Below are 15,303 nucleotides of genomic sequence, written 5' to 3' on the forward strand. Positions count from 1 at the left end.
GAGAGCAGACAGGGGTGGATGAGATGTATCCTCCCCGCAAGATTTATAATCCAAACCGGATCTTCAGTCTCAGTGTTCTAGAATGCACGGGGGGAAAATTTCCAGGAGAGGCTAATCGGCGCGAAGGGGATGAGAGAACGGGAACATGGCGTCCGGGTCCTGCTGCTGTTCCGACTGCCCTCCAGCTCGGGGCTCAGAGCTCGGCTTAAACCTGCCCTGCCTTCTCCATTCCGTCTCCTCTGGGCTTCTGGAAGACACAAACAGAAGAAGGTTAACCACTTACTTCAGAAAGAAAAGAACAGCGTTTTCTCGTTTCTAATGGAGGAAAAAAGCAGTTCTCCTTAAGGACTAAACAGATATAGAAAACTGGAAAGCATTTCCAATTTCACTTGTAATCAAGCGCATTGAAAACTAAGAAGAATGCAGTGGAGCACAAAATCTATTGGGTCTAAATTAGAGGTCTCAAAATTCCGGTCCCGGAAGGCCCGTCTTTTTCCTGCTGTTTTTTTTTATGGTTTCCTTTCAATCAGCAGCTAATTTAAGCCTTTGAAACAAGGTGTGCAGACTCTGTAGCCAATCAGTGACTTAAATTAAGCACTTAAGTGCAGGAACACATCAAAGCTGGGTTTTAGATCCCCGGTCTAACAGCACGGTGATCAGGCTAGGCCAGCCGCGGTGCTACAGAACAGCAGGGACGCATTTGTTTGTCGCCTAATGAGTCGCAGTTAATCGTACTTTTGTACATTTTTCTGTAAACAAGCACTCAGGAAAAAACAATTCTTACTTCACCCCTCTGATTTGCAGGAAGTCTAACTAAATCCCCAGTCATGCATTGACATTTAAGCTGCTCGTCTGCTGCTGCTAACTACTGTAATTTGTATTCAGTGCACAGCGCAAACATGACATTCTTGAAATATCTGAATTCTTCCCCTTGTCCATGATGGCAGCAAAAGTATTTTTTTCTTCTTTCGGCTGTTCCCATTCGGGGTCGCCACAGCAGATCATCCTGATCCGCATATAGGCCTATTTGATTTGGCATATGTTTTACGCCAGATGCACTTCCTGACACAACCCTCCCATTTATCTGGGCTTGGGACCGGCACTATGAATGCACTGACTTGCGCATCCCCAGTGGCTGGGTTTTTGGGGCACTGCCTGGGGTACGAACCCCGCCCTCCCGCGTCGCAGCCTTGAGCTCTACCACTAGCCTACCAATGCCCCTGATGACAGCAAAAGTATCATCCAACAAATTCTGGTTTCTAGATTGGTTTGGTAAAAAACAAATAATAACAACAACAACAACAATAATAATAAAAATAATGTGTTGGATCAATAAAAATATATAGCGACTATGCAACCCAAGGCCACAGTCTCACTCAGTGTTCAAGTGTAAAGTCAGCTAGGTAGAAAGACTGATCACTGTCTAAGGCCCAGCTAAAATGTAGTAACAAATCATATGCTAAATAAATAAATAAATAGCAGCCAGAGGGAAGCAGATGACATTTGTTGGTCATTATCTTTATCGGGAATGTCAGACCATTTTTATTTGTTTTCCTAGATAAACCACGACCTTTATATGGGCAACATGTTTGAAAATGATTCTGCCACAGAGAAGGGAATCATTTTAATTTATAGCTGCATGCGCCCCTACCTTCATTCCTACGCAACGAAGGCACCGTATTTAATAATTTCCCATATTACAATCAATAATATGATCACACATTTCGCAGTAAGTAGCTATTTTAGTTGTTGGTGAAAATGCTGCAGGTTAGCTGCACACTGACTGAAGGCTTGTGTGTGCTGTAGGTGCTACGGGCAGGTATGCTATTGATAGGTTTAGCACTGCAGTTCAGTCCTGGGTAAACTCAACAGTTTATCTACATTCACTGTGAGGTCATGGCTAAGCCAACAGAATGCTCAGCGGCAATACAGTAAGCGCTGATTGAACCTTCAGCCAAGAAACAAAGTTTGAGAAGGGATTTTAAATCTCTTCCCCATGGTATTTATTTCCTGCTGGTTAAAAATCAATCCAGAAAAAGGGAAACAAACACAGTTCAACTCTTCTCCACAAAATAAAAACAGGTGTGAGTGTTTCAATCAGTCAACAGTACGGGCTTGCAATGATAGGAGTGAGTTTTTTTAAGAGTTTAGCCATAACTGAAATTAATAAACTGAAAGAATGTACTGTGTAGGCTTAGAGAAAGTAATAACTCCATATACTGTACAACCTCAAGTACAAGTCACCAATGTGGTTTAATGAACAAGAATAGGCCTACATGTAATTAATGCCATTCTCCTTATAAATGGAAACATATACATGTAAAGATGTTTGCTAACTGATGAAAGACATTTTCTATGGATTGCCTTAAAAAAGAGCAAAAGTTTAATCTGAAAATTTAATTCTTATTATAAAATTAGGAATTACCATTTGTAGATAATTCTCTTTTCTGTGAATAACACAAGATTGCACTGGATCTTGGTTTTTAAAAGCATTGACCTGATTCCTAATCCAACTGAGGAGAGACTTCTTGCTCCCTGCCAATCCTGTAATTAATCCATCATCAATGGGAACCAATCACACAACTGCAGTACAAAGCACAAAAGAGCCGGCTGTGCTGTTGAACAATCTCATGTGACTACCCGACAGCCCCAGTGTGTCTGCAAATAAGTCTATAACAAACGAGCATCCCGTCTCCATTCGCCCCGGGCTCGTAGTTCTGGGTGATGCGTGTAGATGTAACTTCGGCAAAGCAAATCTTAATTCATCAGCTCTTTCCATCAGTTATTGCCGTTACGCTTTCTTGGGAAATAATAACGATTAGAAAAATCCTAAGTTCTTCTGGAAAAAAAAAAGGATTCTGCTCGACTGCTTGATAAAGCCTTCTGAGAGCACTGGAGATCTCCCCCTTGAGGCCGTGAAACTCCAGCACTGCCTTGTCATCTTCCGTTTGCAACCTCTAAAACCACAGTTTCGCCCTGAATGACAAGGTTATGATATACTGGTGGCCTGTCCAGGGCGTAATCCTGCCTCGCCCAATGCACGCTAGGATAGGCTCCAGCACCCCACGTGACCCTGACCAGGAATAAGCAGGTACAGATAATGGATGGATAGATGGATGACAAGGTAGTACCTGGGTTTTGTGTCGTTTGGGGATCTAGGTAACGTTACCTCTCTGCTCAGCCCTAGCCCCGCCCACCCTGTTTGCCCTGACAGCACTGTGAACGTGCAACAGGAGGCAGGGCAGAGCTGTCCTGACTGGTTGTTAAGATTCAGGCACGGGGAAATTTGGAGTTGCTAGATTTAGAGCCTTGGGCAGTCAGAGACTAGATTTATTTCTTAGACCTTTATTGGTAACTGTCCAGATGTGATGCGTAATTTATCCAAAAAAACTTACATACTGTACCGTAAAATTTCTCTGAAAACTCATATTCATGAAGACATAACCAAATGGGTCTTGGATGGTCTCCCAGGTTTCCTGCCAGATCCCCCTTTATAAAAGCATGCAGCCATATACATACAATATATACTGTATATACCTAACGCATGCATTATTTACATTATCTGATATACCCCATACTCTACACAAAACAAGCTGTAGCTGAATTAGTCTTCAGTCAAACATCAAGGGAATTATATTGCTTATTTTACATAAGGTCGTCATAACAGGTGATTCAGACCATCTCAGTGCATCATTTCTATGCTTCTCTGCTAGAGTAATCCAGCACTAAGCCAAGCCTAGTCCTCAACTCCACTGAAGCCTCTGCTTTGCGACTCTATTTGCATTAACATCCCCAGATGATGTTATATATATTATAATTTTTTTTCTTATACTGTTGCCAGTGTTACATTAAAACTGATAATACTCCTGGGTTAACTGAAACTGTGGCTGACGTGTGGATTTGAGGCGTCAGTGGTAAAGTGGGCTCCTATGGGAAAATAAGGAGCTTGCTGATTTGGTACAGCGATGCTAATGAGCTGGTCTGCTGCCAAACAGCAGAGACACTTGCACGAGTGAGCCAGTTCAGCGTGTGGCGGAGTAGATAAAACAAAGACAGGATATTCCCTCTGCAATGGGAGGGATACGATGGTGACTCTGGTCGAATGGAAAATAACAAAGTATAGTGATATCGTCATTGTCTGCATGGTAGATGCCCTTAGCTTTGGCTCCTGAGGCATGCATGTGGATCTATGGGTATGGTCGTGCATGTCTGTGTGTATGAGCTTGTGTGCCTGCCTGCGCTTGTTTCATGAATACCCTATGTGGAAATTCAGAGATAAGACGTCGCATACGGGCATTTCTATTCCAATGATATTCATCAGAATTTCCCCTTTCTTTCATCGGTGCCACTCAAACTCATGTTACCACAGAAAAGAAGGCGTGATTCACACAAGAAAGGGATCATTAAACAGAAATAGGTCACCAGTTCCAATGATAAAAAGAAAACAAACATCACACGAAGCGTACAATCTCGCTCCACAGCTGTGCGTTGGGCGCATCTGAAATAGTTCAAAAGCAGAGGCAGGATGGAAAAGAAAATAAGGTCATTTCCAGTGCACAATAAAACACTTTTTAACGTATTCGTCCACGCCCTGTCAGATGCATTTATTAACTAACTGCGAGTAAGTAGTTTAAGTTCGGCTGGGCTGGCAGAAGCCTTCTCCCTGTCCTCGGACTGCTGTTTACCTTTCGGTGTCCTTTCATTGACTCCAGGTTTTTTAAAGCATCGAAAGAACATCCCCTGCTTGCTCTGAACTCACAGTGCACCTCGCGTATCCTTCTAGCGATTTCTTCGGGTCATAGGTTTCAGTTACTCTGTAATCAACAGAGATAGGCTACATTTTTTTTTACAATGATATCCAAACTTGCAGTTTGCAACATTTTACTTCTTGAGAATTCCCATGTCTTAGCATCCTTGCATTGGCTGCCAGTTTATCTTAGGATTGATTTTAAAATTCTTTTAATTACTTTTAAGGCCAGGCATGGGATGGCCCCTCCCTATATTTCTGATCTTTTATCCCCCTATGAGCCAGGACGCAGACTGAGATCTTCGGGTAAGGTGTTGCTAGCCATTCCAAAGTCAAGGCTGAAAACCAAAGGCGACAGGGCCTTTGCTGTCAGAGCCCCTAGACGTTGGAACATTTTTACCTGTATTGAAAAGTGCTATACAAATAAAGCTATTATTAGTAATTCTAAAATGGTAGTATTTTTGCTAGCAGTTGTCAGCTACAGACAGGTAATTATTATGCCGCGTCGTTTGGAAAACCGACAAGAAATAATGTAATGTAATGAGGCTTTTTTGATTATTAGTTAAGTCATAAAACTATTTATAATTCAAAAGCCTATTTTTTAAAGGCTGGGGAAATTCAATTAACCATTCCAAAAACTTACTCAGATTTAAATTAAAATGAGTGTAATTTGACTTCACACACAGACGCACAGGCGCAGACAGAAACAGAGAGACAGAGAGACAGACACACACGAAGGGAGAGAGATACTGGGCCTTTTAACCCCATTTTGTCCCCACTCTGGAATGGCCAATCGTGTACAGCCACACTCATGCTGTAATCTCTGCAGCAGGTGCGGGAGAGTGCAGGCAAGCTCACACTCTCCTCTGGAGCACGTGATGTCACCAGCTGCTCCTGCCCACACCTCAGCCCGCAAGCCAAGCATGCGTGCATGCTGCTGGCTGTGAGTGTGTGTGTATGTGCATGTGCGTACATGAGTGTGTGTCTGTGTGTGTGTAAGCATACAGTGTGCATACATGCACTTTTCTGAATTAAAGACTGTGAGTGGCAGTGATTGCTATGAATAACATAGCACCCTTCACGAGTAGCTTCAGGCAACAGCTCAATAGTCAATCTACAGAAAGTCTTTTCCCCCTGTCTGGCCAATCAGTCTAAAACAGGCCTGTCAATCACATCACTCTGACACCATCCCACCCTGCGATAGGCAGACATGAGCAATCACGTTCCTTATGGATAAACACGAGAACGACAGAAAACAATGAAACTTGGATTCATAGTCCTCTCTTATGCCAACATGATCCCTCCCTCCCCTCAGGTTCTCAGGACAAAATGGCTGCCAGGTTTTGACTTTTCAAGAGTAAATTCCATCCTGGAGCACAGCGTCCCCGACAATGAAGGGCGCGTGTCATCAGGCAAAGGCAAAGAAGCCGTCGACCTCGACCCCCGAGCCTCACAATGCGGGGTTGACCTGTCAGAGCCGTTTAATTACCCATGGGCCTTAGCGGAGCCACTCGACTTCCTTTTAGGGCGAGCATGCGAAGATCCCGAGAGGGAAGGGCTTTTCGCGCGGACGCAAAAGAACGCCGAAAAACAGAAAAAAAGAAGGGCAGGGAGCTGATCACCCCGTCTCCCCCTATGAGTCACTTCGAGTCATCCTCATTACAGCCAGTCCGCTCCTAAAACTTTAAGCACGGTCCTTGACTTTAAGGACATTATGTTCCAACGTCGTTATGAAAGCAGTAGCAAAAAGTCATAAAGGTTTTGTTGTAGCCATGAGACAAAAAAAAAAAAAACAGGTAAGTGTAAGCTTATGTTTAAATTGAAACAAGATGTATAATGATGTGTTTATGCTTTTAGTAAAGCTTCTGTTTGCATTGTCTTGAGCGTGGGTTTAAAAAAAAATGAAAAGGAAAAAAAAAAAACCAGCACACAGGCAGAGGACTGCCAATAATACTCCCTGAAAGACAGGGCCTCAGCGAAGCTCTCCAGACGGATCGATGGGCTAAACAGATGACTGGGAACCGACAAATGGTTTTGCCGTGTTCCGGTTAATTCCACGGCCTGCAAGCGCGCACAACCAGACGCATGTTAATGTCTTCTTTCAGCAAGACAAAGAGAGCCGCCAGACTTTGTTCTGGCAAAACAAAACAAAAACAAAAAACAAAAAAAGCAAGTCAAAACCACGGTCAGGCGGCCGCGAAATCAATCGACGCGTATCTGGTCTACTTAAAAGGCAGCGAGGAGCAGCACTGAGCCAATCGGCACATTACAAGTCATAGTGTTTTAACTCAGACTCAACAGAGTGCAGGATCAATGCCTGCAAAAGCCACTGGGCCACCAAGGACATTAAAAACATGATAGCAACTGCTTTTGATGAGCACACAACCCTAACCCACCCCCACACTCTACCAACACAAACACCACCACCCTCGCTCCACACCTGGAGGTGCATCACGCAGTCAGAGGCTCGTCCCAAATGAGCCGAAGAGGAGGTGACAGAGCGAGGAGAGGCAGGTCGATGATCCGAAAGGAGGACACCACAGAGGAAGAGCGATCGGCGTGAGGTCAGCGGGCGACAGCACGGCGCTGGCTTCCCAGCCGGCCGAGCGGGAGACACCACGCAGAGCCCGAGGCCACCAATCGGGAGCCGCGTCAACCTGAGCCCACCAACCGGGAGCCACGTCAACGCAGCGTAAATAAATAAACCAACGGCAGTCTGACGTGCGCCGGTCACACCTCGCAGAAATGCCCTGGGCCCCCTCTTGCAGCTGTGGGTAGTTCACACGGCAGTCCGCACTCCCGTCCGCTGCCCTGTGGCACAGTCCAAGGTGCTGCGCTGCTGAGGGTTGCAGGTTTAGTTCCAGGTGAGCGCGTGCAGAATGCCCCGAGCGCGGCGGAATCCCCTCAGAATGCAGAAAAGCGCTAATAATTTAAGCGCTGAAAGGCGCCAGGAATGCACATGAACTGAGCAATCTGTGCTGGGAGAACGGCCTCAACCGATTTCTGATTCTCTCAATGCGCTGTGTGTGTGTGTGTGTGTGTGTGTGTGTGTGTGTGTGTGTGTGCGCGTGCGCATATGCCTGTGTGCGTGTGTCTAAAGACGTTTTTGGAAGAGAATGTAAGGGTTCATAGCTCTGTTCAGTTTTTCTCATGTCCTAATTTACCTGCTCAGTGAGCTGCAGCCAGAGAGCTGTTATCGGTTATCTGGGTGAAGAAACAGGTTCCAGTTTCCCTGATGTCCGCCACGCAGTCGCAACCAAAACAGAGGTGGGGGCCAGGGGGGAAAAGACTGAACAAAAAGGGAACTGCACTGTACGCGTAAAAGCGTGTAAAGACACTTTACTTACACACAAAACCACTCCTGCCGATAATTAGAATACGCTCAGTGACAGTTTCAGCTGTATTTTTACAGATAATCACATAGACATACACAAATATATATGTATATACACAAATGTATATGTGTGTGTGTGTATATATATGCATGTGATTATCAGTACAAATATAACTGATACTGTGACTATATATAATTTTTTAAATTTATATATTTATTTTTTACAGCACAAGACAGATTCTGCATCGGTATCAGCAGCCATGAGAAGGTTCAATTTTACCTCAGATTCTTCTTCACTGTTAGTACTAATGCTGCGTATACATCCATATATGATACCAAAACTTCTCCTCATTAACCTCAGCAAGACACAGAATGGGATATCCCAACCGCCCTGCAGTATACCCTTCTAAAGTCCTGCTTTTTGGCTAGCCAATCTTTTTTTAGCTTTTTACATCCCATTACAGACCAGATGGCATAATGTATATTGCAAAATGTGGTCTGAATATTTTTTCCTTATATATGGCTGCTAGAGAGCTTTAGTGGAAAAATCGTGAGAATTCCATACCGAGCCTCAAAAAGTGCAGCACCAAATTTAGCTCAACTCAAAAAGTGTCCAATTCCAGCAAGTGACCAATCAGTTTAAACACTGAACTCTCTTGTTGATTAAAATATTAAAACAGATGTGTTACATTTCATGATCAAATGGCAGATATTTCCCCCCCAGTCAGACAGTCTAAAATGCTTAGTGACTTGGGGAGCTGGTATGAGTTTCTGTTACTGGGGCAGGCATGAGGGTTCTTGAGAGGATTAGCTTAAATGACAGACCAAGATTGCAGAATCGCCACCTCAATGAGGACAAAGATTTTATTTATTCAGGCAATCAGATAAAGGGGGGGCCAGGACACTGGCATTAAAAACCACTATTCTTAAAAAGTGCCACAGGATCTTTAATGACAAAAGTGAGCCAGGACCTTAGCTTAATGCGAAGAACACCTCTAAACCTACGTAAATTACCGCCAGAGCTAAAACCAGCATCCCAAATGCACCAGAAAGGCCACAAAGGCCAATAAAAATGACCGCATCACCCATTATGCCTTCACTGGCACCCAATTAAATAAGGTGCTATTACATGGGTTCAGACCAGCATACTTGAGTGAGCCTATTTTTCTGTGTCAATCAAATATGACTCTACAATCAAAGGATGCCGTATGCCCAAAATTTCAAAGAATAAAACCAGGAGAGGGGAATTTATAAAAGGGAGAGGGGAATTTTGTCACCTGACTACCTATTGATCTGCAAAAAAAGATACTGTCTGTGTTCTCTGTGTGTAGGCTGGATGTGCGGGATTGGTTTTATTATTGAAGCAGTGCCGAAGTTCATAGATGCATATTAAAAAAACCATGAATGCAACTGGGATAAATTGAGGGTTAAACTTGTGTCCTTTTTAATTAACTGACCTGGAAATTACAGGAACCGTTTTTTGGAGATCTAAGGACATAATGTACCTGTCCAAGGTCTGCCAAATCTGCTCGATATGATTTTAATTGCGATTTAAGATGTTTTAACCAGAGACCCAGCTATACCCTCTTTATTGTGATGCTTTCCGGTATTCAAGAGCCAGTAATGGAGGGAAGAAAAAAAGAAGAAAAAAATCACAAAAGGCAGTTGTAGTCAAACCTTTTCCCTGATTTAAAGTACCGGCAGCGTGAAAAGCTCTTGGTTTTGGAGGTGACATTGGACCCTGCTCGTGAAAATCAGACTATTCTTACCGACACTATTCCTGAGAGGGCCCTCTCCTGCACTGAGTGCTAGGGAAGCGCGCGTACTCACACAATGATCGCCAAGGAAACGGAGTGCGAAGCAATTCAGATCAAATTGGCCGCGGTAAATGACACTCGATTACCGTCTTAAATGTACTGTCAGAAAGCAATTTGTGTCTCATATGCCGGGGACTTTAAATTTGCATCTGATTAAGAGCAGGGATATCATTTTGATCTCGGTTTAGCCCCCCGTTTACCTTCTGTGCCCCCCCCCGGCACCGCCCCTCGTCCCGGTACCGGGTGTGATTTACGTGCGCTCTGCTCTGTAAAGCCCGGTGCTGTGATCTCACTCAGGAGATGTTCTGCATCAGCATGTTTGATTTTTTTCAAATGCTATGCTCACATTTTTTGCCCGATGCTGACTTTTGGGAGAACATAGCGGCCATTTTGGAGAAAGTCAGAAACTGGATCATTTTACAGTCAAGTCTATTGTGTAATATTTACTTCAATTTTTTCTTAGCTTTTTTTATAGATATCCTTTGAACACCAAATTAAATGACAATATATGAAATGCATACTGTACAACAGAAGCACTAAAACCAACAAGAGCACACAGATACACTTAATGAAGCAGTTGTGGTGTACAGTATATTACAAGTCTGTAACCTTAATACACATTGGCGGGGACATGTAATGGCAGCCGAATTTGCCCAGCTTCCCACATAGACTGCTATACTTGAATTACATGGTCAAACAAGCTAAATCTGGTATGACATCATATCACTGAGTCCAACTTTGAAAGAGGGCACAGCCAATGAAATGTATAGTGATATGCTATTCTGCATTCTAATCATAATTTAAATACTGCAGATATGTAAATACTCTATTCGCTGAACCATGGTCTCAATAACTAGACTTGTTTTAATCTTCCAACACACAGATTTCTCAGGTAAATGTGGCTGACATGATACTTCATTTCAGGATAAATAATATAGAGCGGAGCCATAATTACAGCAGGCTAACCTATGTTCAAGTTGACCCTATACTTAATATTGAACTAGTAGTTGCTATGGCTACCATCATATAATTATCAGCAAATTGTTTTCCAATACAAAAATATTATTAAGGATATAGAACAGCAGTACCCCTTCAAATTTGCCTCTCTCTCAACACATTTACCAAACTTTATTTTGTGCAGAACTCCAAACTATTCAAAACTCTGATTTTCCCCCTGATGTTTTAGTGATAAGTGCCTCATTTTGTCCATCAAAAAATTATGGCCAGTTAGCCACTGTTTATACAGTTTCAAAATAAATGAAAGAAATCACCATGTGTATATTATGAGCAGCAGAGCTCCAATAAAACTTGTGGTATTAAAGAGGAGACTCCTGTTCCTGCACTCACACTTAATCACTAAACTGAAGCCACGCTTAGCTCAACTGAGCCTTTTTAATCCAGCCTTCGAAACAGGTATTAGTTTTACAGTGCCACTGTCTTTAAAAGAGAATCTCACTGTTTGTCTGTGCCAGGTTGAGTTTGTTCGCACTTATAAATCTTCTGACAATGTCCAACTACTGCCACCCTGTTAGAGCAGTTTAGAAACAGAAGTCTGGTCAAGGCCAAACAATGAAATAACAGCGTTTTTTTTTTTTTTGCTTTGTCTGTGATGCCAGAAAAGACAAGACTACAGTAAAGATGTCTACTATAAAATCAGTCTGGGTCTCAGAATCCAAACACATTTTATATCTGTTTTTCCAAAGGCCACAAACAGGTCATTTGATGGATTTCACCTATCCTATTTAATCCTGAAATATATATAGGCCTATTATATCCAGGTGTAGCCATACCACCCTCTACCCTTCTCACTAATACTGTTCTAATACTGTTCATTCCCTGTGGATCAAACTGAAATCTAACGTCCTTCACATGAGGTGTTAAACTGTGAACATTAAAGATCCCAGTTTCCAAAAGAGCAGGTGTGTTATCCCTAAACCCTGGTAGTCTAATTCCCACAAAAACTGGTTCATCAGGCCAGCATATGACCGGCAAAACAATTCCTTGCATTCCCTACCCACTTTTATTCCCGAAGTCATTACTGCAAAAGAGAAACAGAGTTCTCTAATCAACCTGATTAAAGCTTTACACCTTTCTAACAATTTTTATACTTGCGTGTTCATACTGAGATACTCTCGGCTGAGTTTGCATGAGTTTGAAGTGGTCTAAATTTCCTTCATTTTACTACTTATATATTATTTTATTTTCCTTCCATATTCATTGTAATGATGCAATATCCAATAAAACCAAATCCAAAAACCAATAAAAACCGAAAAGCAACATTGCTTTTTCTCATTTTAAAATGTATACCTTATCTTTACAGTCATACTGACATTAGAGCATTGCTTTGCACACCACTATCTCCGTTTATTGTCATTTATGTCATCAGGGATGTGGTAGTTAACCACAGATAATAAGACACAGAAAACAGTCGCCAGATAATCAGACACAGAAAACAGTCCAGCTAACGCTTAGGCTTCACACTACTCAGAAACGACGGTGGTGGCTCGTGATGAGGCAGGGGTTGAGAAGAGGTAGGCTACTAAAAAACAGCTTAAACTACCAGCGCTCCGGAAAAAAACAAGCTGGCTTGTCAATAGGATAAGGGCACAGAAACTAATGACCTCCAAAGCAGTTTTTTTTATTTTTTTTAAACGACCTCAATCACTGACACTGACCTAAAGTAAGCTGCAAACTCTGACAACTATTATTATCCTCATTATTATTTATTTATTTATGAATTATGGCTAGGCAGCTAAAACTTCAATCCGCTTCAGTAACAAAGTGATCCTACCTGGCTTGGAATGTCTTCTGTGTTAGCAGCTTTAGATAACGCAAATTTAAACGACTCCTCAGTATTTTTCAGGAAGGGGGGATATGTCTCCTCAATGAATGCTGTCCTATCTTTTCAAACAGTCAGTCGCAAATGGAAACAAAAAACGTTCGCTAACTAGGCCCGATAAATATTTATTGTACAATTAAAAACACCACAAATACACAATGAGAACTTCTTAGCTACACGAAGAAAAACATGCTTAATTATTGCAAACGGAGAAAATGTCACCAAAGCATAACATTTCCACAATAGTTTATCTATGATTTCCTCTACTTCAATACTATTTGCCCTGGTTAATTTCAGCCAGCTATCACTAAGTTTTTAAGCTGAATGAATCAATGTACCAAATCTAGTAAGAAATGTGAAACTTACTGTGAGCAAAGTAGATCACTCAATGTATTTAATTATTATTCTTCAATAAACGTAGTAAAGACTGTGACAAAAATAAATACAATACGTGGAATGCCTACAGAACTATGCACGTTGGCTCATTCGTTTTCACGCTGCGTTACTTGTGAACTTGGCTGTTAATTCCAGGCCCAGGGGTTATTTCGTAGCCACCATTAGTAATAGGGCGGCCCACTTTCTGAGCGCAAAAACCTCCAGAGCTAGTTTAAACATGCACTCAACGACCAGAGGAAGAGAAAAAAACGCAACTTGGTTTGGAAAATTATAAATTAACCATAGTTATCCTACCTTGTCGCTGAAGTAGCCTACAACGCAAGTGTAGTTCTGTTCAATTTCGTGGGAGACGATAAAACACACCTAACATGACCAACTGGAAGTTTTCCAGCTGGTTGATAACCATATATATAAAAAGGGGAGGGAATTAATTTTAATTGACAGGGCTTTTGTTTAATCCATGTTAAGGTTTAGCATGACTGTCTTGTTGAGGTTAGAACTCCGTGATTTTATGATTAAAATGAGTGAGCTCTAAGGAAAAAAATAGAAAGATGAACGGCCATCTTTCTGTTCCATACGTATATTCGTTAATTCGTTCATTTGAATTATTCATTTTCATACGACTTTTGAATAGGCAGTGCCACTTTTGTGTACCAGGGTCACCCTGCACTGCCAATGATCGAGAATTATGGGGTGTGTGTGTGTGCGTGCATTCGTGCGTGCGTGCGTGCGTTGAGAAGAAAATAAATTATAGAATTATATCCTCGCAATTTCGACTGATTGATCTGAGATCTACGGGATATATTCCTGCATCCCAAAGATACAGACACTCTAGGTGTTGATGAGGCCAGATCGAGCCCCATGTAACCTCTGGAGAATGGGTGCCCTGTTGTGCATACTATTGTCTTTGCTCTGAATATGTAACAAATAATAACAAATATAACAGCAAGCAGAAATTCTGGGGTTCCGGCACAAGTAACCTGCCACAATATGAAGAATGGTAATGAATAAAATGATGATGGATGTGGTTCTTCTAAGTAATACAACATATAATCTTTGTGTATGATATTTGAAAATGTGAGTCTAACCATGTGCATTGACATAGACCTTGCTCTATATGGGCTGAAGGCAGCAGCCTTACCTACTGTACTATTACTAAAATAAGCCTTCAGGTGCATCTAGCATTAGTGTTAAGGAATAGATTTCTATGAATGAACTGCCAATAAACGATAGTCTAAAACAAAACAGGCTGAAGATTAAATGTTTCACTACTAAAAATTATATGTAATGTTGATGCTGTTTTATGTGATGCAGCATAACGGCATTTCAGCAAAAGAATCATGGGTTTTAGATGGTTTTATGACACATTTGAAAATAGTTATAAATCACAGTACATTATAGCTGGAATCAATCTCGTGATCTCAGCCATAGCTATTTCCCATTGTTTGCCATGGGGCAGGCTTTGCTTCAATCAGACAGTAGGGCAACAGATAATATTCATGATATTTACCTTGTTTTCCATCCATTTTAAATGGGTTTTCAGGTGTTTTCAATGGTACCAATGGCTTCAAATTAGGGTTCAGCTAGGGTTAGGGTTAGGAAAACGGTAAGTCTGAGGGTTGAGGCAAGTTTACGGTTGTGTTCAGCAGCTTGAAGAAAGGTTGGGCCATGAGTTTTATTGATTTTGAATGAAGCAAAAAAAATGTCTATTAGCATGTGTACCCATGACCATACAAAATGTCTAATACATGCATGTTTTTCTTAGGGAGAACATTTTTCTTTTTTAAATGACCTCATACATATGATTTTGCATTTAAATTATAGTATTCATGATATTTACCTTGTTTTCCATCCATTTTAAATGGGTTTTCAGGTGTTTTCAATGGTACCAATGGCTTCAAATTAGAGTTAAGGGCTCAAATTAGGGTTCAGCTAGGGTTAGGGTTAGGAAAACGGTAAGTCTGAGGGTTGAGGCAAGTTTACGGTTGTGTTCAGCAGCTTGAAGAAAGGTTGGGACATGAGTTTTATTGATATTGAATGAAGCAAAAAAAATGTCTAGTAGCATGTGTACCCATGACCATACAAAATGTCTAATACATGCATGTTTTTCTTAGGGAGAACATTTTTCTTTTTTAAATGACCTCATACATATGATTTTGCATTTAAATTA

The 15,303-nt window shown here is 41.7% G+C and overlaps 1 protein-coding gene across 4 annotated transcripts in view; it reads right to left on the minus strand.

Moving 5' to 3' along the window:
• The window catches only part of LOC135263563 (neurexin-2-beta-like), a 655,607-nt gene that overhangs the window by 584,213 nt on the left and 56,091 nt on the right, over window positions 1–15,303 (minus strand). For 2 of the 4 annotated variants that reach the window (XM_064351746.1, XM_064351747.1), the window contains exon 2: window positions 1–247. This exon is cut by the window's left edge and continues 1,025 nt beyond it. The gene's annotated coding sequence lies outside the window, so the exon portion shown is untranslated. Of the gene's footprint in view, window positions 248–13,103; window positions 13,353–13,427; window positions 13,563–15,303 lie in introns of those variants that run through there. The other 2 variants (XM_064351749.1, XM_064351748.1) reach the window with 2 other exon arrangements.

This window comes from Anguilla rostrata, chromosome 9 (genome assembly GCF_018555375.3).
Source record: "Anguilla rostrata isolate EN2019 chromosome 9, ASM1855537v3, whole genome shotgun sequence".
Classification (NCBI taxonomy): Eukaryota; Metazoa; Chordata; class Actinopteri; order Anguilliformes; family Anguillidae; genus Anguilla; species Anguilla rostrata.